Source organism: Vulpes vulpes, chromosome 5, assembly GCF_048418805.1.
Source record: "Vulpes vulpes isolate BD-2025 chromosome 5, VulVul3, whole genome shotgun sequence".
NCBI lineage: Eukaryota > Metazoa > Chordata > Mammalia > Carnivora > Canidae > Vulpes > Vulpes vulpes.
In genome coordinates, this window is record NC_132784.1 from 63579081 (window position 1) to 63597394 (window position 18314).

General features: G+C 55.3%; 1 protein-coding gene across 1 annotated transcript in view; it reads right to left on the reverse strand.

Annotated features, from left to right (window-relative positions):
- MACROD1 (mono-ADP ribosylhydrolase 1) overlaps nt 1–18314 on the reverse strand; it is a 152746-nt gene that overhangs the window by 115978 nt on the left and 18454 nt on the right.

Sequence of the window (18314 nt, forward strand, 5' to 3'; positions counted from 1 at the left end):
AATCCGCAGCCGTCTAGGGGGACCTCTGACCCCACCCCATAGGCCCTGGGAAGGTGGACTGCTGGCTCTGGTCTCCACGTAGCTGGTATTCATGGGAGCTGCAGGTTGTCCCCTGAGAGCTCTGGCAATCACGTGCACACCTAGGTAGGGCTGGAACTGTATGGGCGCTGGGGACACATGCCATTCTTCCACCTGCTGAAGACTTGGCCTGGGTCCTTCCCCACCCACCCGGGACACCCCTTGTCCCCTAGAGGTACCCTAACATTCACAGCTCCCTAAGGCTTATGTGGTATCTCGTACCATTGAGGGGAAAGGAAAAAATGATGACTTTCCATGAGAACAATGGCAGTTTCTGCTAAATTTAACATAAAGTAACTCATTACTTCCGCCTTAAATCCGAATGCATGTCTGGATATGGGTTAATGAGTTTTTCCTCATATTCCAAGGAAGCAGTTATTTCTCGACATGCCTTGGTGGAGGGTGGCTCTGCAGAGGTGACACAGGCCCCTCTTCCTCCTCAACTCCTAGTCCTCACCTCTCACCTTGGTAGGAGCCAGACAAGAGAGAACACGCCAAAGAGCGGCACCTGATGTGGCCTCTGGGAAAGGGCCAAGTCTGTTCCCCAACCCCTGCCTAGGCACCAGCACACAGTGAATGCTCAGGAGGCCACTCAATCCTTTCCTACATGAGACCCATTCTCCAGGGCTGCCAAGCAATCTGAGAGCACAGTCAGCCAGGCAGTCGGTAAATACATACAAAGGGCCTGCTGGGTGCTAGGGCTGAGATGGGGCATCCTTCTTGCCTCATGGAGGAAGAGGAGATGGGGGCCCAGCCCCAGCCCACCGGTAGGGAGGTTCTCTGTGGAGCCATGTTTCCACTGACGATGTTTCCTCAGATGAGGAGGGAGAGCAAGAGAGAAGGCCCGAAGCAGGGAACAGGAAGATAAGTCCAATTCTGGACCTCCGTCTGCAAAGGCTCAGCCTCCTCCGTAAGCACAGTAGCCGTCCGCTAGCCCAGCCTCTGGCCACACTGAGCACCAGTAATTCCCCAGGCAGGCCTGCCCTGACTCAGGCTCCCAGTCTGGGCCTTGTGGTCTCTGGGCTCAGGGTGCCCATGAAGGCCCTGCCTGGAAGGCTCCACTGGGGGACTGTGTCTGGAAAGGCTGTCCCCTCCGGCTCCACCCCGGGCCCCACACTGCACAGGTGACCAGTTTCCATGCCCCCCTCACTGGGGGCCCCTGGCTGGCACCCCTTCCAGTCCCCAGAGGGCACTTGCCTGGTACACAGGAGGCACCTGTAAACGTGAAGTGAAGGGTGAGTCAATAAACACCAGTAAATCAATCCGCCAACTGATCAACTAATCGATGCTGAGTCCCAGGAGGGGCAGCCCTTGGCAGCCCCAGCGTCCCAGTAATCTGACAGTTTTACTTCTCCCCTGCACCCCTCTTCCCACGAGGAGGGCAGGGGGAGTGGGGAGCAGAGGATGAGGCACAGAGGGGCCCGTCCCTAGCTCATCATACTCTATACACAGTGGTAGCTCCAAAACCAGTGCACCCACGGGGTTCTCTTCAAGCTGGGGCAGGAGAAACTGTTCCTCAGCCCCTAGAGCTACTGAACTTTCTGCCCGGGGAGGGTTCATAGTCACATGCACTTGGGAAAAACTGGATTAATGTCATTGCTGTTTTGGAGGGCTCCTCAGAGAGGGCCTTGGAGTCCCTCAGAAGTGGGCTATGCCTCTTACTCCTGTGCTTCAGTGTTACCCTCTGTAAAATGTGTGCATGATAAGACCTCACTGCTCTTACTTTCACAATCATGGCAGCATTGACCCTGCTAATGTGTGCTGGGGCCTCCTTGGAGGGTACAGAATGCTGGGGTCCCCTCCGCTTGTCCAGGGAGTGCAGGCCCCCCAACACTGGCATGCCCGCCCCTGGGGTTTACTCAGCATCCCTGGCCCACCAGCACTGAGCTCACTGGCATTTCTTGCAAGGAGGCTCAGGTATCTCAGCAACACAGAGGAGAAGCATCCAAATGGGGCTGGGAGGGCCTGTTCCACAGACCCCTCGAACCACAGACAGCCAAAGTCTGCAGCTGCTCTTTGAAACCCACTAGGGGCAATGTCTAGCTGATCCAAGCTTTCAGCTTCAAGAGGACAGGGCAAGGGGCTGGGGCACCTCAGGCTTTAATAAATGCCCTCAGGGGCTGGAAACCCAGATGAGGTTGGGTCATAGGAGGGACCCATCAGGACCTGTCGGGGAGGCTCCAGGATCTGTACTTCGGGTCTATAGAAAAAAGATCTTCCAGACATAACTAACCCTCTCTGACGAGGAGTAAGTGGTCTGAGAGGCAGTGAGCCCCGTCCTCACAGAAGAGCAAGCAAAGCTGGCATGAGTTCTGGATGGTAGAGGGGACCCACTGACCCTGAGGAGCCCCTGTCTCTTACCATATCTCCAAATGGACACTGGGAGATGGGGACTGACCCCCTTGCCCCATCTGCTTCAGCACCTGCCTTGCCCTGCAGCCAAGCAGCTTCTGGACCTCTTCTCCCCAAAGACATCTCAGGATTCACAGACACTGGGGTTACAGGCAGGTAGGGGGTAAGACCCCAAATGGCTGCCCTGTGGCCAAGGGATAACCCCAGGGCCCTGGCTTTATTTATTTATTTATTTTTTTAAGTTCTTTTTTTTTTTTTTAATTTTTTTTTTTAATTTATGATAGTCACAGAGAGAGAGAGAGAGAGAGAGGCAGAGACACAGGCAGAGGGAGAAGCAGGCTCCATGCACCGGGAGCCCGATGTGGGATTCGATCCTGGGTCTCCAGGATCGCGCCCTGGGCCAAAGGCAGGCGCCAAACCGCTGCGCCACCCAGGGATCCCAGGGCCCTGGCTTTATACATCCAACTCCACCTGTTTGGTCAGATCCAGGACTAAAAGTTCTAGTTCAAATGGGACAAAGAAAGAGTAGCCACGACCCCTGGACCTGGACCCTGCCTTTACCTGGCCACCACCAGGCTCCAGAAACTTCCCTCTTCCTGTGCTACCACTTCCCGGGCGGTGGGGTCAGGGTGTCCCTGGCCTCACCAAGCATCCTGAAAGAGAAGCAATCAAACCCAGGAAGGAATTCAAGCCCCAAACTGCACCCCTCACACCTAAGCTCTTTGGCCAGTTCTTAGTACCCTTAGGAGGTTCCACAGATGGAGCAGAGGACACCCAGTCAACCCCAAAACACTCCATCAGTAGATCTGGGTGCAGCTTGCTCACCTATTTCTGGGCATCCAAAACAAAGTATGCTCCCAGGCCGGCCCTGACGCTGGCTGCCTTTCGCTCCTCACCACCATGCCCCAGGCCCGCTTCAGCACCTGCCTCCCCAAGGGCCTGCCACACCACCCGGCACCTGGCACCTCCGAAGGACCCTCTCCTCCCACGGCAGAGTAAATAGGCTCTCTCAAGCCACTAACTGACAGCACAAATGAAATCCTGGCGCTCCCCCTCAGAGATTTACAGGGGAAGTGAAATCTTATTTGCACTGCTGCCAAACCTGGACCGCGATGAAATTATGCCTCCAAGAAGAGACCTGGCCGGCTCCTCGCAGAAGCGGCTGCATCAGAGATGGGCTTATTAAAAGCCACAGTGGCCACATTTCAACCTGTTTCAGGTGTTAAGTAATTTACTGCCACCCAGAATTCACTGGCAGGTTTTTGTCATTTTTTTTTTTTTCTGTGATGCAAGCAAGTGCCCCCAGAGGTCCCTACATAGGGAATTGCGGGTCTAAATGCTCCCTGCCCCCCGGCCCTGCAGAGGGAAATGGGGGAGTAGAAGCCAGCCGGGGTGGTAGCAGACAGCCCCAACTCTCCCCAGGGTTATACCAGGCCTGGCCAAAGCTCAGAGTGACAGGCTCAGGGAGACAGGCTCTAAGATCCCACACCCCATTTGGGGAGCCCAGTGATCCCCTAAAGACCCCGCAGGCATCTTGCAAAGGCAGCAATGGTATAAGCTCTGTGAGAGCAGAAACTACCTCTGTCTCAGGACCTGATGGCCAAACCCACGATCAAGTGTTTATTGAGCACCTACTATGAGCCAGGCCCTGCCCAAATGGGACACTGCAATGAGTGGGACCCCAAAGGTCCCTGCCTTGTGGAGCTCTCGTTCTACTGGTAAGTATTGAATAAATATTTGTGGTTGGTTGATTAAAATCTCTGAGAGGCAAACAAGCTCTTGAGAGGAAAGACAGGCAGGGCACCAGAGGGAAGGGGCAGGAAGGAGGGAGCCTGTGCTACTGAGCTACATGAAAGCTGCTGCCACAGCCTTGGGTTGGGACTTGTGCCCTTCACTGCCCTGGAGCACATGCAGCGAGGGGTTCATGTCCTGCCTTTCCCCTCTCCTGGCCCCCCAAAACTTCAGGGAATACACAGCCTGGCATTCATGGGAAGCTAGGACAGGGAGCCCTCTGTAGTCTGGGGCTCACGAGGTCACCAAGGGCCCCCAGTCCTCCTCCTCCGAGTCCCTTCTCTGCAGTGGGGGGTGAAGGACTATTTGATGCCTGCTGGCTTTGGGGGGATTAAGCCTATTACAGAGACTACTGGGGGCTTATCCAATGCCCTTTCTGACACCCCTCTTCTCCACCTGTTTTCAGATACTCAGGAAGACCAAGGGGAATCTTCAAAGTCCAGGCTGAGCCAAGAGCAAAAATTCTTTAATTAGCTTTCTCTTGGAACGGGGCCCTGGCAAACGGATTAGTTGTGGTGGGGTGGGAGAAAGGGACTAGAATCCTCCTTAAAGCTGAGATTACAAGCCTGGGGTGAAAGGCTTGCGGGAGAGCCCATCATCAGGGACGGCAGGTCCCTGAGCAGGCCCTCCCCAATCAGCGACTCCTCAGGGGCTGGCAGATGGAACCTGTCACCAGGAAGGTGTGGGAGATGCACTCTCAGCGAGGCCGTGGTCCTCGGGAGCTGGCTCAGAAAGCTGCTTGGCATGGCCGGGCTGTATGCCTGGGTTTCCTAATGAATGTGCTTCCTTCCCGGGTGGCCGCCCAGATCTGGAACTTCATAATTAAGGGGGATTTCCTAAAGGGTCGCCCATCTGTGAGGGGTAAGGCAGCACATCTGGACAGTGCCAGGCACCAGACATATGTCACCATGTTCCATCCTCACTTACTCCTATTTTCATGCAAGTAAACTGAGGCCTAGATCTAAGGAGCTTGCCTGAGGCCATGGTGGCAGAGGTTACAGTTGGAACCAGGTCTGTCCAGGTTCGTCCCACTGCCCCAAATCCTGGCCCACAAGGCCCCTTGAGGAGGCCTGAATGGAGGTCTGTGAGCCCGGAAGAAAAGGCACAGGTGGGGATCCCTGGGTGGCTCAGCAGTTTAGTGCCTGCCTTTGGCCCAGGGCACGATCCTGGAGTCCCGGGGTCAAGTCCCACGTCGGGCTCCCTTTATGGAGCCTGTTTCTCTCTCTGCCTGTGTCTCTGCCTCTCTCTCTCTATGTCTATCATGAATAAATAAATAAAATCTTCGGAAGGAAAAAAAAAAGGCACAGGTGAGCCCCCACCCCACCAGAAAATGCTGCAGGGAAGTAGGCCTCCCCATGCAGGCCTCTTCCAGGAAGACTTCCCTGACCAACCCTCAGCCCTTTGGATTCCCTATCAAGGTACTTACAGCCTGTGTTGTATCCCTGTTGCCCCCACTATACACTGAGCCCCTTTTAGAGGCAGGGACTGGGTCTTCATCACCCATATTCTCTGAATGAAGGAAGGAGGGGTGTACCCGCCTCAGTCTGGAGACCAGAACAAGAAGCCTGGTAGGAGTCTGGGCCTCAGGAGCAGGAGGAAGGGAAGGATCCTGGGAGCTCCAGGCTGGTGTCTCTCCTAGGCCCGGGTTCTCCTGCTGGCTGGCTTTGCCCAAGGAGGTGCACAAGGGGTGGGTGGGTGCGAGGATGATTCAAGGACTCAGAGACCCAGATTCCCCAGACCAAAGCTGTTTGAAGTACAACTCATGCTTTCCCCCTTGAGCTCTGCATCAAAGGCAGCTCTGCTGTGGTCCGGCTACACTGTGCTCTTCAGATAAGAGCCACCCTCAAGGGGCAGGCTGAGAAAGGGCATCTGGGCCACCCCCAGCTTTGTTCGGCCTCCCTGCTCCTAGTGCAGCAAGCTGAGCCACCCCGATTCTAGTCTAGGGTGCTCCTGTTGGTTCCTCTCCCTGACCCTCTGGACAGGTCTGCCCCAGAGTCAGGTCACCACAGGTATCCCAGCTCCCTGGGGCATCTCAGCCATCTAAGCCACATCTCCCTTGCAGCCCCAGCATCTCACACCTGCTGAATGAACGAACACAAAGCTAAATGAACCACCATCTATGGAGCAGATGGAAGGGAGGTCTAACCCAGGAAAGCCCTGGAGGAGGTGACATCTAAGCTGGGACTGGGAGTATGACCAGTGTCAGCCCAGTGGGAGAAAGGGGCAGGGGGAAGAGCCTGTGCAAAGGCCAGGAGGTATGAGAGCACATACATGCAGCTATGAGACCCCAAATCATGGATCTGGGCTGGAATGGAGAGGGTAGGAGAGAAAATCAGAAAAGGCAAGAGAGGTTCCAGGGCCAGATGATGTAGGTATATCAGCTAGGATGCCCAGAGAGCCAAGGTCACTACTAGGACAAGAGCTAACCCAAATTTAGGATCCCAAGGATGTTGGAAGAAGCCATGATAACAGCCAAGGCTGCCCACTCTGGGGGTCCCCACTTCCATCCAGTCTCTATGCATACCCCTCACCGTGTGGTGCCTGGCACCAGCCGAGCTCCAGGTGCAGGGAGTGCTGAAACCAGAGGCTCTGCTGAGCAGCAGAAAGTGGCATCATCCCACGAGGGGCCAGGCCCAGAAAGACCCAGGATGAGGGAGTTGGAGGGTGAGGGTAAGGGGGGGAGCCAGTCCCCCCAGGAACATCTCCAGTGGCAAGCAGGGTGAGCCAGCGACACAAGGGCAGTGGCAGTGACCCCACTGAGACTTAATGGGAGCAGAGAGTTCTATGTGTTTTCTGGCTTAAAGCAAGTATTTCCAAGCTCCTACTATGTGCTGGGTTGGTGCAAGCCACCAGGGGTGAGCCTGAGGGAGGGCTGGCCCCCTGCCACCGCTGCACCACAAGTGCAAGTATCAATACTTGCAGCCTCTGCACTCCCCAGCACTGCACTCCCCGGCAGTGAAGAATGATGTGTCTCATTTCAATTAGCCTTTTCCTGATTACTAGCGAAGTTCTGCATCTTTTCGCTTGTTTACCGGCCATTTGTTTTTCTCCTACCGGGAATTGCTTGTCCGCATATTTTGCCCATTTTTCTTAGTGATTTGTAGGAGCTCTTCACATATTGAGAAGCAGAGAAGTACCCTTCTCCTGGGGAAGACTCCCAGAGCCTCCCTCCTGGGTCCTTGGCCCCAGGACAGGGAAGATTTGCATGGGTTTCTGGATGCTCCCACTGATTCTCTGTACACTCATACACTCATCCAGCTCCCAAATGGCCAACTTTGTCAGAAGATGAAGCACCTTCTACAGGTGGGAGTCCCTACAAGGCCTGCATCTCAGCTGGCAAAACCCAAAGGGCTTATATTTCACTTACACTGAGAAGAATACACTGTCAGTGGCTGGCAGGGTGCTCCTAATGACGTCCAAGGGGAGCCAGCAGGTGTAGCCAGGCATCTAGGAGGAAGGGGGGACTTTTGCCATTCCAGGCCAGTTCAGTGGGGGCCATCCAACGAAAGAGGCAGGTTCCCAAAGTCTCAGGCTGACCCTCCCACCAGAATTCCAGGGTACTGTCTGGCACACACCATCCCTGAACCCTTTCCAGCTATGACAGTTCCTAAAGAGTGACCTGGGCCTGAGAGGACATATCTGAGCCCTGCCCCCTCACCCTCTGCCACCTGATCTGCAACCTCATGGCTTCATTTTTTTTTTTTTTAAGATTTTATTTATTTATTCATGAGAGACACAGAGAGAGAGGCAGAGACACAGGCAGAGGGAGAAGCAGGCTCCATGCAGGGAGCCTGATGTGGGACTCGATCCCGGGACTCCAGGATCACTCCCTGGGCCGAAGGCAGATGCTCAACTGCTGAGCCACCCAGGCGTGGCTTCTTTTGTCTCCGATGCTTTCCATGTCTCAGCAGACAAACAACGCAGCCTATAAAACTGATTTCCAAAGCCTATAAAGGCAATAACATTTAGGGAGCCAGGAAAAATAAGGCCCCTCCTTTCCTGGAGTAATGGGATGCCAGGAGCCCTCCTGGGGCCCTTTCTACAGCTGGGGCCAGCACAGCACAAGACCAGCTCACACACTTTCTCGAACCAGGTGGTAAATGGCCCTTCTGCACATGTTCCAAAGGGCCCATGGCAGCCAGGGAGGCTGCAACCTGACAGCTTACCTCTTCTCTGATGCCTCAGCCATGGAGTCTGGGAAGACTCAGTGGCACCCCACACCACCCCCTTGCTTGTTCTCCACCAAGCACCTGGCAGAAGAGCCAGACTGCAGATTGCAGGTCACAGTCTGGAGCTGGCTAAGGTCACCCCACTGTAGTCAGAACGGGAGCGAAGGCCCACACTAAGGGTGGCCTGGTATACATCCTGAGCAGTCAAGCCCCATCATCCTGCTCTGTACCACGCGTGGGTGTGCCCTTCAGGAGGGCAAACAATACTGCCATAAAGGCAGCCACCGTGACCCCTGGATAACAAGGGGGATGAGGTCCCTATGGGGACCTGGAAAGCTCAGTTCTCCACCTCCAAAGCTCTCCAAACACTCTCCATGTTGGTGTTTGCCCACCAACCGACATGCCCACCAACTGGAATGACACCCAGAATTCTAATTGCCTACCACGTGCCCACTCCCTTTCATTCATTCACTTATTCATTCATGCCAGGGTGATGTGACATAGTGGAAAGTACCAGGATACAAAGTGAGCCCTGGTTTGAGCTTCCTGAAGAGCCTGGGGACAAGTCGCTCAACAGCCCTGCACTGCAGGTTGAACACCTGGAAAGAGGGCATACCAAAGCCACCACCCCCAGCTCACCATTATGAGGATCATCCTGGGCTCAGAGAGTTGTTGGATGAGGGTGAGACCACTGCCTGATGCTGGGGGGCGGTGCAGGAGGCTGGGCCAGGGATGAGGGCAAAGCACAGAGGCAGACACCAAGGAGAGGGCCCACCTGGAGGCACCAGGAAGGACCAAATGACCCCAGCAGTCGTTCCAGGCAAGGATGAAGCAAGTTTGGGAGACAGAGCATTCAAGCATTAAAGATCTACCTTCAGGGAAGATCTGCTGTGCAACCCACAGATCCACAGACAGGGGGAAACGAGGGATTCCTCGCCCAGGGCCTGTGGGGGCCCCCTCTCAGAAGCCACTCATCCTCTTTCTCCTCCAGGATCAAAAACATATCATGACATGGAATTAGCTCAGCCTCCAGCTTAACCCAAGGATGTGGGGAGAAGCAAGGATCTTCTAACCAGGGACAACCCCTGCAAAGGGGCCGCAGGGTTTCTGCGGGGCACCAGAGGGATGGGGAAGTGGGGCACCAGCCCATGGGAGCATGCAGGCAGCCTCAGAGGAGCTGTGAAGCTGGCTGTGGGGCTGAGAGGCAGCATTTGCATGGAGAGCGCTTGGTGGCTCTGGAATTTATGCAGCTGCCCGTGTGATTCTGGAGGCAAGAATCTCTGGCCGCTTTTCTCAGCGGGAACAAGTCTTTTCTTCAAATCGATGGTGACACATTTTTAAACTCTGATATTAAGGAGGGAAAGATTCTTTTCTGGCCCCCTGGGGGCAACGCTTATTAGTCACTGGCTCATCTGAGAGAAATCGCAGAGGTAGACCCAGTGGGCCTGGGTCAGGCAAGAGGCCCAGAGGCCAGCCGGGAATGGACAGCAACAAATAAGAGGGCAGAGGGGCCTCCCAAGTCAGAAGCAAAGCTGCATCAGAGAGACTTGAACAGGGATCCCTGGGTGGCGCAGTGGGTTAGCGCCTGCCTTTGGCTCAGGGCGCGATCCTGGAGACCCGGGATCGAGTCCCATGTCGGGCTCTCGGTGCATGGAGCCTGCTTCTCTCTCTGCCTCTCTCTCTCTCTGTGTGTGTGTGTGTGTGTGACTATCGTAAATAAATAAAAATTTAAAAAAAAAGAGAGACACTTGAACAGCAAGGCTGGGGGAGATCTATAGCAGGGTATGCAGTGTCCGTGGGGAAATAAAGAACCACTGGTAAGGGTGATAGGGAGGGAGAATGAAGAGAAAGGAAGAGTAGGAAGAGGCATTAAGCTAAAGTGCAAATTGATTTCCAACTGTGAGGTTCTAGAAACTGAAATCTTATTCCCCATCTTGCTCTGGCTGTCAGGAAGCTCAAAGCCACATTTCACATTCAGTAGCAATAGATTTGTTCAGCCTAGGTTTGAGGTGTCATCTGGGCAGGGCCAGGGTAGGTGCCAGGAGCCAAGCTGCCCCAAACAGCCCCCAAGAGCATACAACAGAAGGGTGGGCAGAATTGTGGTGTCTCAGTAGACCAGGCACCAACATTGAGGGGCAGGGGCCAAGGGACCCCAACCAGGCACCCCAACCTGCCTCTGGCCAGCAGGGTAGAAAGCACATGCCCAGGGCGTCCAGGCCAAAGGCTTCCAGGTATGGCCAAAAGCCCAGGGCTCAGTGGCCTCCCAAGTCCCTTCTGTTTATCCCTGTTTTAACGGTTCCCTAGTTTTATTGTACCTATTTTTCAGTAGAAATAGGTGAGTTAAACATTTTTAAAAAATCAATCCCAGCTCAAACGCCGACTTCCTTGGTGATAACAGCCACCATTTATTGAGTTCCAAAGACTTGTCGCATTTGCATGGGCCTGCTCTATCCTCTCCATCACCTTCGGTAGGGACGTGACTCTCCTGGGTTTACAGATGAGGACACTGCAGCTCAGAAGGCAGGTGTATCCTGGTCAAGGTCACAAGAGCTCATAAGTGGCCATGGCAGCCCTGTCCAGTAAATCCCCTGGCACATCCCCATTCCTATTCCTGGAGGAAGGCCAGCCCCAGAGCCCCGGAGCCCAGCACTCTGCTCTGTGCACCTGGCGGGGGAGTGGGGGCTTTTGCCTGCCTTGTTAGCAGGAAGAAGAGGCTGAGTCAAGGTCAAGGCCTGGAAGGCATGAAAGACAGTCAGGTATCTCACAGAACTCCATCACCCCCTGACTCCGCCCACGACACCAGGGTCCTTTTCTGCCAAGCCCCAAGGCTTCAGCCACAGCCCACCCCACCTTCCTGTGACCCTCACCAGGAAAGTTCCCCGAGGCTGCCAGACAGGATTTAGCTCCTTTGACAGTCAAAGCTGCAAAGCTCCCGTCACAAATGTCAATTCTGGGCCATTTGCTTCGTAGATTTTAATGTTCCTGTTTCTCCTCAACATCCTCAGCAAGGTAGCTCTTGCTTTTCAAAAGGGATGTAGTGTTTGATGATGTTTAAACCGTACGTGAAATACAGCCAGGCGGCAATAATAAAACAGACGCGAGCCCTGCTGGCAGGGGAATGGCTGACAGCCGGGCCTCTCTCTTCCCACATGCTACTCCACAGCTAAGCTCCTATTTTTATGGCAATTACAATGTCCGAAGAGGGGGAGGAAGCAGCGATGGAGAGGAAGAGAGTGGGTATAAGGACCACTTGTTGCTGTTGGGAGCGGGGTGCAGCTGATGGGGTTTTAATGAAGCAGAGCGGGCGATGCCAGCTGGGTGCCCTGGCGGAGGGGGGCCAGTCACACCCAGCACTGGCCACCACCCTCCCCGCCCCCCCCCCCGAAGCACCGTCAGACCTGGCTCCACACCCCAGGACCCGTCTTCTCCTGGACCCGAGTCCTTTCCTGGACCCGAGTTCTCACTGGCTTCTGTCTCCTGACACCCCACGAGAACAGAAATAGCTGTGTCATCCCCTCAGCCCTGGGGGGGTGCAGGGAGCAGGGTCCCTGCCCGAGTCCCCATGCCGGGCAGCTTGCCTCCACCTACTGGGGGACCTCAGCCATCAGAGAGCTAATGGGCTGGCATCCTGGGGCCACCCCCACCACAGGTGGGTCCTGTCCAGGGATGGAGACGTGGGGCCAGGGGACACTTGCTCCAGTCTAGTGGTGAAGTGAAGTATCCCACCCAGCCCCTACAGCATCAGGTTTCATCCGGTTTCCTCCCTCCTCCCACAGGGCATACCGTGGGAACCAAGGCTGGGAGAAGCGGTCCATGGATTTTACCCTGGTCCATTTTGTAAGCAGCCACAGTCCTGGCCTCGAGGGGCTGCCCATGCCACACACCTAGGGGCCCTCCGGCCCCAGCCTGGCCTCCCTCCCCAAGGGCAGCTGCACTCTCTCGATGGGTGATCACTCAAGACAGCAGGGAGAGGGAGTCTGGGATGGGGCCACACACAGGCAGCTACCAGCAGGGCCTGAGGAAGCATCCAAACAGCAACTTGCAAAATAAATAAATAAGCCCAAAAGGTGAGCTTCTGAAGCACACAAAGACTCTGAGGAGGGAGAGGAAGAGAAGGCCAGAGGCTGCAGGGGCCCTCGGGTGGCTTTGGCTCTGTTAACTCCGACCCGGAGGGTGCCTCAGTCACCAGCTTCCTTGAGGTGGAGAATAGCCCCAAGCCTGACCCAACTCCTGGCTCTGCACAGGCTGTTCCCATGGAACCACACACCCTTCCCCACTGATGGCTCTGTACCCTACAGTCAAGAAACCCCAAATCAGGAAGGGCCCCTGCCTCAGTCACCTCAGGCCCCAAAAGGGCTGTTTACCACAAGAAGGACAAGAAGGAGGAACCCTCAACCATCCCATCCCCAGCTCCTGCAAACACTACACACAGCAGGCCCCATCCTGCAGGTCAGAGCAGCCCTCCCAGAGTAGCCACAGCAATGAACACAGGAGCTGCATTTCTTCAGGGTTTACTCTTATAAATCTTGGACATTGTACTATCTCCTCCCAAACTCACAGCAACCCTAGGAGGCGGGTCCTAGTGGACTCTTATTCCCATTATACAGACAAGAAAACTGAGGCCTAGAGGGTAAGTGACTGGCTTAAGGTCCCACAGCCTGCATCCTATGGAACAGAGACCCACAGCCAGGCCAGCACCTCCCGCCACAGTGCCCTAAGATGGGGTCGTCTGGGAAGTGGGGGTTGAGGAGGCAGGGTTAAGCTTTGGACCCTCTTTCAGGCCATGTTACATCCTACAGACCACCCCACACTGGGGCCAGGCCAGGCCTCAACCAGGAGTCAGGTCTGGGAGTAGGTATGAGCCCACCTGGGGGTCTGGAGAGAACAGATTTAACCCAACACCCCTATGAACAGCACTGGCTGCACAGAGCTGGGTGTGGAGAAGAAGGAAGGGGCCCTAGTGCCTGGGAAGGGTCCATGGTGTCCATGTGCTACATCCAGACCCCTTCACCTTGTAGGGACACAGGGTACCATCCATTTCATGGGCAGGCAAGCCACAGCCTCTGGAGAGGCCTGAAGCTGGCTGGGCACCCCCTTGCCAAGGCGCTGGCAGATTATTCTGGTAGAGCAAGCCAAGGGCTGCAGATACAGCCCTTTTCATGCTTGGCCAATTTAATGGTCTCCATTAATTTCAAAACACACACATTCCCACAAGCTCCAGCCTCGTCAGCTCAGTGCTCAGGGTGGAGAGCGTACAGGCAGGCGCGCAGGTGCAGGTGCTTAGGCCAGCCGGACTCAAGGACAGGGAGGAGCTGCTCGGCAGGGGGCGGGTGAGCAGCAGAGGCCTAACTGCTGCCTCCTGACCTTGGATCTGTCGTGATGGGGAGAAAAAAGACAAGGAGAAAGGGCCCAGTTCTGGGAATCAGGAAGGTCTGCTTTGCCACCTTCCTGCTGTGTGACCCTGAGCAGGTCACTGTCCCCTTCTGGCTTCAGACACTCTCCCTGTCCAAGCTGGGAAATACTTTGAGGGCATGTACCAGGCCCTATGGAGCCTTGTATCCCCAGAGCCTCACAATGAGCCAGGAACCTCACAAGCAGCCCGCACTGGGTACCACTATTCTCACCTGTAAAATGTATCAGCCTCCTTTGGGCCCTGGCATCTATGACCAACCATGAGGGGCAGAGTGGGGTCTTGGCTGGGACAGGAGGAGGAGACCCAGATGGGGTCACTGGCACATCCAGTCCCTCCTTCTGTCTGACTCGCTCTCAGAGGCATTCAAACAATCATTTATTCAACAAACTTTCATTGAAACCCAGGCCATAGGGTCACTGGGTCCAGATCCATGGCCCACCTTCGTGTTCCCTGTGGAAGGATGGGAAGGATCCAGCTAATACACAGGAAATTTGGGAGAAGACCTTGGGGTAGAGGGACCTTTCCAGGGTCCCTGAGTCCTGCCCACGGCCAAGCTCAGCTTGCTGGACCAGGCCCTGTGAGCCCTCAAGGGAATCTCAATAATTCAGGAGGGATCCATCATTTATGAATTTATGTAACCGCTTCTCGACCTTGTGGAAACGAGCCGCCCTCCTCCTACAGTGGTGGAAATTAGGCCTTAGCACCATCTCGGGTGTTCTGGGGAGGGTGCCAACTGGACCCCAGGCCTCCCAGCTGGCCTTCCAATCCTCTCTGCCCCTCACCCCCAGACTAGAAGCAGAGGGAGCATCTAAGGAAGGAGGAGCTTCTAAGCATCCCCCTTAAATTCCAAGTCTGAAAGGTGAGGGTTTGATTCCTGGCTCAGCCTTTTCCCAGCATTAGGGCCCCATGTGGGCCTCAATCTCTTCATCTGTAAAATGGAGGAAATACTAATATCTACTTCAGAAGTGAGGCAACGTTGGGGGCAGCCCTTGGCCCAGAGGCAGCACTGAATAACAAGCTGCCCCCAGCTTCAGAGCAGGTGCTCCACTGGGTGAGCCGAGGGCAGGGGCTGAGCAACAGGTCCACCAGGCAGGCCACAGGGGCTCGAGCCCATCATGGGGCTTCATGGGGCCAAGAAACCCAGACTGAGATGTCAGGACCATCTTTTCTGCACTGACCACCCCCTGCACCAAACACCTAACCCTCCTACAGGCAGGGCAGAAGACAACATACCTATTCTTTGACCAGAAAAGAAAAGGAACAACGACAAGGTTATTTCCATCCACCCTCAAAAATACAAGGATTTCCTGGAAGCTCTAGAGTCTGGCAAATCTCCCCTCCCAGCAGCACTACCAGTTAGCTGTGTGGCCTTAAGCAAGTTGCTTCACATCTCTGAACCTCAATTTCACCATTGACACCGTGGGCTAATATAGTAACACCAAGAGGCCAGGGGAGGTGTCATGGGATGTACATATAGCCCAGATCTGGAGGGAGACGCTTGCTCAGGACTGGCCATGGCTCATTCCAAGCCCCTCAGAGCTTCCCCCAAGTAGCGTCCCCCTCCACAGCCTGCCCTGCTTCACCCTTTCCTGCCAGGGCTCTCCCTCTCTGCCCCTAGAACGCCACCTCCCAGCTTCTGATTCAGCACCCCCCTTTTTAATTTGAGATTTATTTATTTTAGAGAGTGCATGTGAGGGGGGGCAGAGGGAGAGAAAGAGAGAGAATCTCAAGCTGACTCCCCACTAAGTGCAAAGCCTAACGCAGGGCCCCCCCAAGACCATGACCTGAGCTGAAATCGAGTTGGCTCCCCAACCAACCATACTACCCAGGCACCCCTACACACACACACACACACACACACACACACACACGCCTTTTTAAAAAAGATTTATTATTTATTGAAGAAAGAGAGAGAGATACAGAGACAGCACTCCCTTCTCAGCACAAGCACTGCCTCTACTTTGCCTCCTCCAGGCAGCCTTCCAGATTACCCCCCACCCCTGCTGCCAGGACTCCCAGCCCTCACAAACTTTCTTATCCCTTTCTATTCATGGGTCTCACCTCACACTGGGATTATAGAGTGTGTTTTTTGTAGCCCAGGGCCTATACCAATGCCTGGTGCAACAACAGGCCTGCTGCATAGTCTGCAGAATGAAGGAAAGGCCGTGCGTGAGTTCAAATTCCAACTGTCACCTGCCAAGACTGGCGGTCTGATCACGGAAAATGGGGATCACAGCCCTGCCTGCTTCAAGGATGCCTTGAGGCCAGTGCCACAGGGTGGGCGCTGAGCGGGCGGTGGGTCCTCACTGTGTGCCCCCAGGAGCCCTGGGCCCAGCAAGGGCCCAGCCGCCCGCAGGCTGCCCCACACTCGCCCTCCCTGCTCACTGCGGAGAGGTGGCTGCCGTCGGAGGCAGCCGGCAAGCCTCAGCAAACACATTTAAATCTGAAGTGACAGATAAAGCGATTTACGGCGACAGTTTAGCATCAGATCACTTCCCACAAGGCAGCCGGCGTCCCTCAGCCCCTCCTGCCTGCTAGTCCATCAAGGCGGTCTCTAAATCACTGACTCTGAGCAGTGGCCCAGGGCCTGCTGGGGCTGGGCTCCTTGGCAGTGGAAGGGATGAAGGACGACATGGCTGGCTCGAGGAGGAGGGGGCGCTTAACAGCTGGCAGATTTTCACAAATCAAAAACCCAAGACTTAAGGAAACAGAGCGCCACTTCATGCCTTATTTTAAATAAATAAGCAGCTGAAAAGCACCCAGCGAGGCCAGCTTGTGGCTGTGACACACAGCTTCCCACCCGCTCTGCGCATCCTGGCCCGCGGGTCTAGGCCCCTCAAAGGCCTCACTGACCTGCGCTGCCTCCTGCCACCTCCTGGCAGAATTAATTGGTCCCTGTGGTGTCGCATGGCACTTTGTTCAGACCTCGCTTCCAGGGCTTTGTCACATTATATTCTACTTAGCTGCTCTCGCTCTTGACTTCCCGATAACAATTTACTCAAGGCTCGTTTTGTGCCAGGCCCTGGGCCCAGCACTGGATGGGCCTGAACTCATGTCATCCTCACGCCCACCCTGGGTGGGGCCAAGGATGGTCCATTTTTCAGATGAGTAAACAGAGGCTTGGAGCCTCCTAGCCAGAGGACCCTGGGCTACTAGCAGGAAGACTGGGATTCCAATCAGCTCCTGGCTTCTGTGCCCACAGCCCTGACTTGCCGACCTGGGACGGCTTTGAAGCGGAAGATTCCTTCTGTCGGCACAAAACATCATATTCATCCCTGCTCTGTCCCATTATGCCCTGAAGGCCAAAGCTGGCAGCTGGGCCCTGGGGCTCGCCAAGAATAGGGGTGTTTCTTTCTACTGGGACATTTCCTGCCCGGGACTCAGCTGTCTGCCGAAAACTAGGGACCTGCAGGCACAGGCCTGGTGAGCTGGGAGCTTCAAGGGCAAGAAAGTGACCCAGTCAAGGTCACCCCCCTCTATGGCAATGAGATGATATGGCAATGCCTCTATGGCATTCCACAGCTGAAGCACCTCCCCCAACACCACCCCTGTAAAGACTCCCAGACCTGAGCTTTCTCTGGAGGAAATGCTAGGCACAGCGTTCCCAGACACAGCCTGGGTAATCGGAGGCCAACCTGCAGCAGCAGGCACTGCCCCTGGGAATCTTCTGCTCCAGAATGGGGGCCTGCAGGGGCTCCCTGGTTTATCTTGCCAGCATGGCAGCCCAATTTAATTAAGATGGATGCAGCATGCCTCCGTGGGTAGGAGCCATGGCTGGCTACCAGATGGTGGGAGCCTGAGACTCCCTGGGTACTGCCAGAGCAAGCAGCCTCAGCAGCAGCCTGTGAACACAGAACCAAGGAAGGCCTAAGGCTGCCTGCATGGCACCTAGGTGCCTGGGGGGTCTGATCCTGGCCCTGTGACCTCTAGCCCTGCCACCCACCTACCAGGCATTCCCCCACTGGACTCTGTGCCCCAGCCCCCCTCCACATACTATACAACACACTTCCTTTTTTTTCTTTTTAAAGATTTTATTTATTTATTCATGAGAGACACAGAGAGAGAGAGGCAGAGACACAGGCAGAGGGAGAAGCAGGCTCCATGCAGGGAGCCCAACGTGGGACTCAAACCCAGGACTCCAGGATCATGTTCTGGGCCGAAGGCGGCGCTAAACCACTGAGCCACCCAGGCTGCCCAACACACCTCCCATCACAACACACACACATCCCACCTACATCTACCATCACAGACACCACACACAGTACACACATGCTCCAATCACATCTCAAATACCAACACAGTGGGATCAAAGCAGGCCTGGCCTTCAAAAGCCAGAGGCCCGGTTGGCAAACAGTCTGATTGCCCAAAGTCTTGAGAAAGGCCACAGGCAGGAGGGAGGGAAGGGATGCTGGGGAGGGAAGGAGGCGGGCAGGCATGGAGGGCACCTGGCCCCTGCCATCCCCAAGGATCCCCCGGGTCCTCTGAGGGGGTTGGGAAGGGAGCCTACAGCC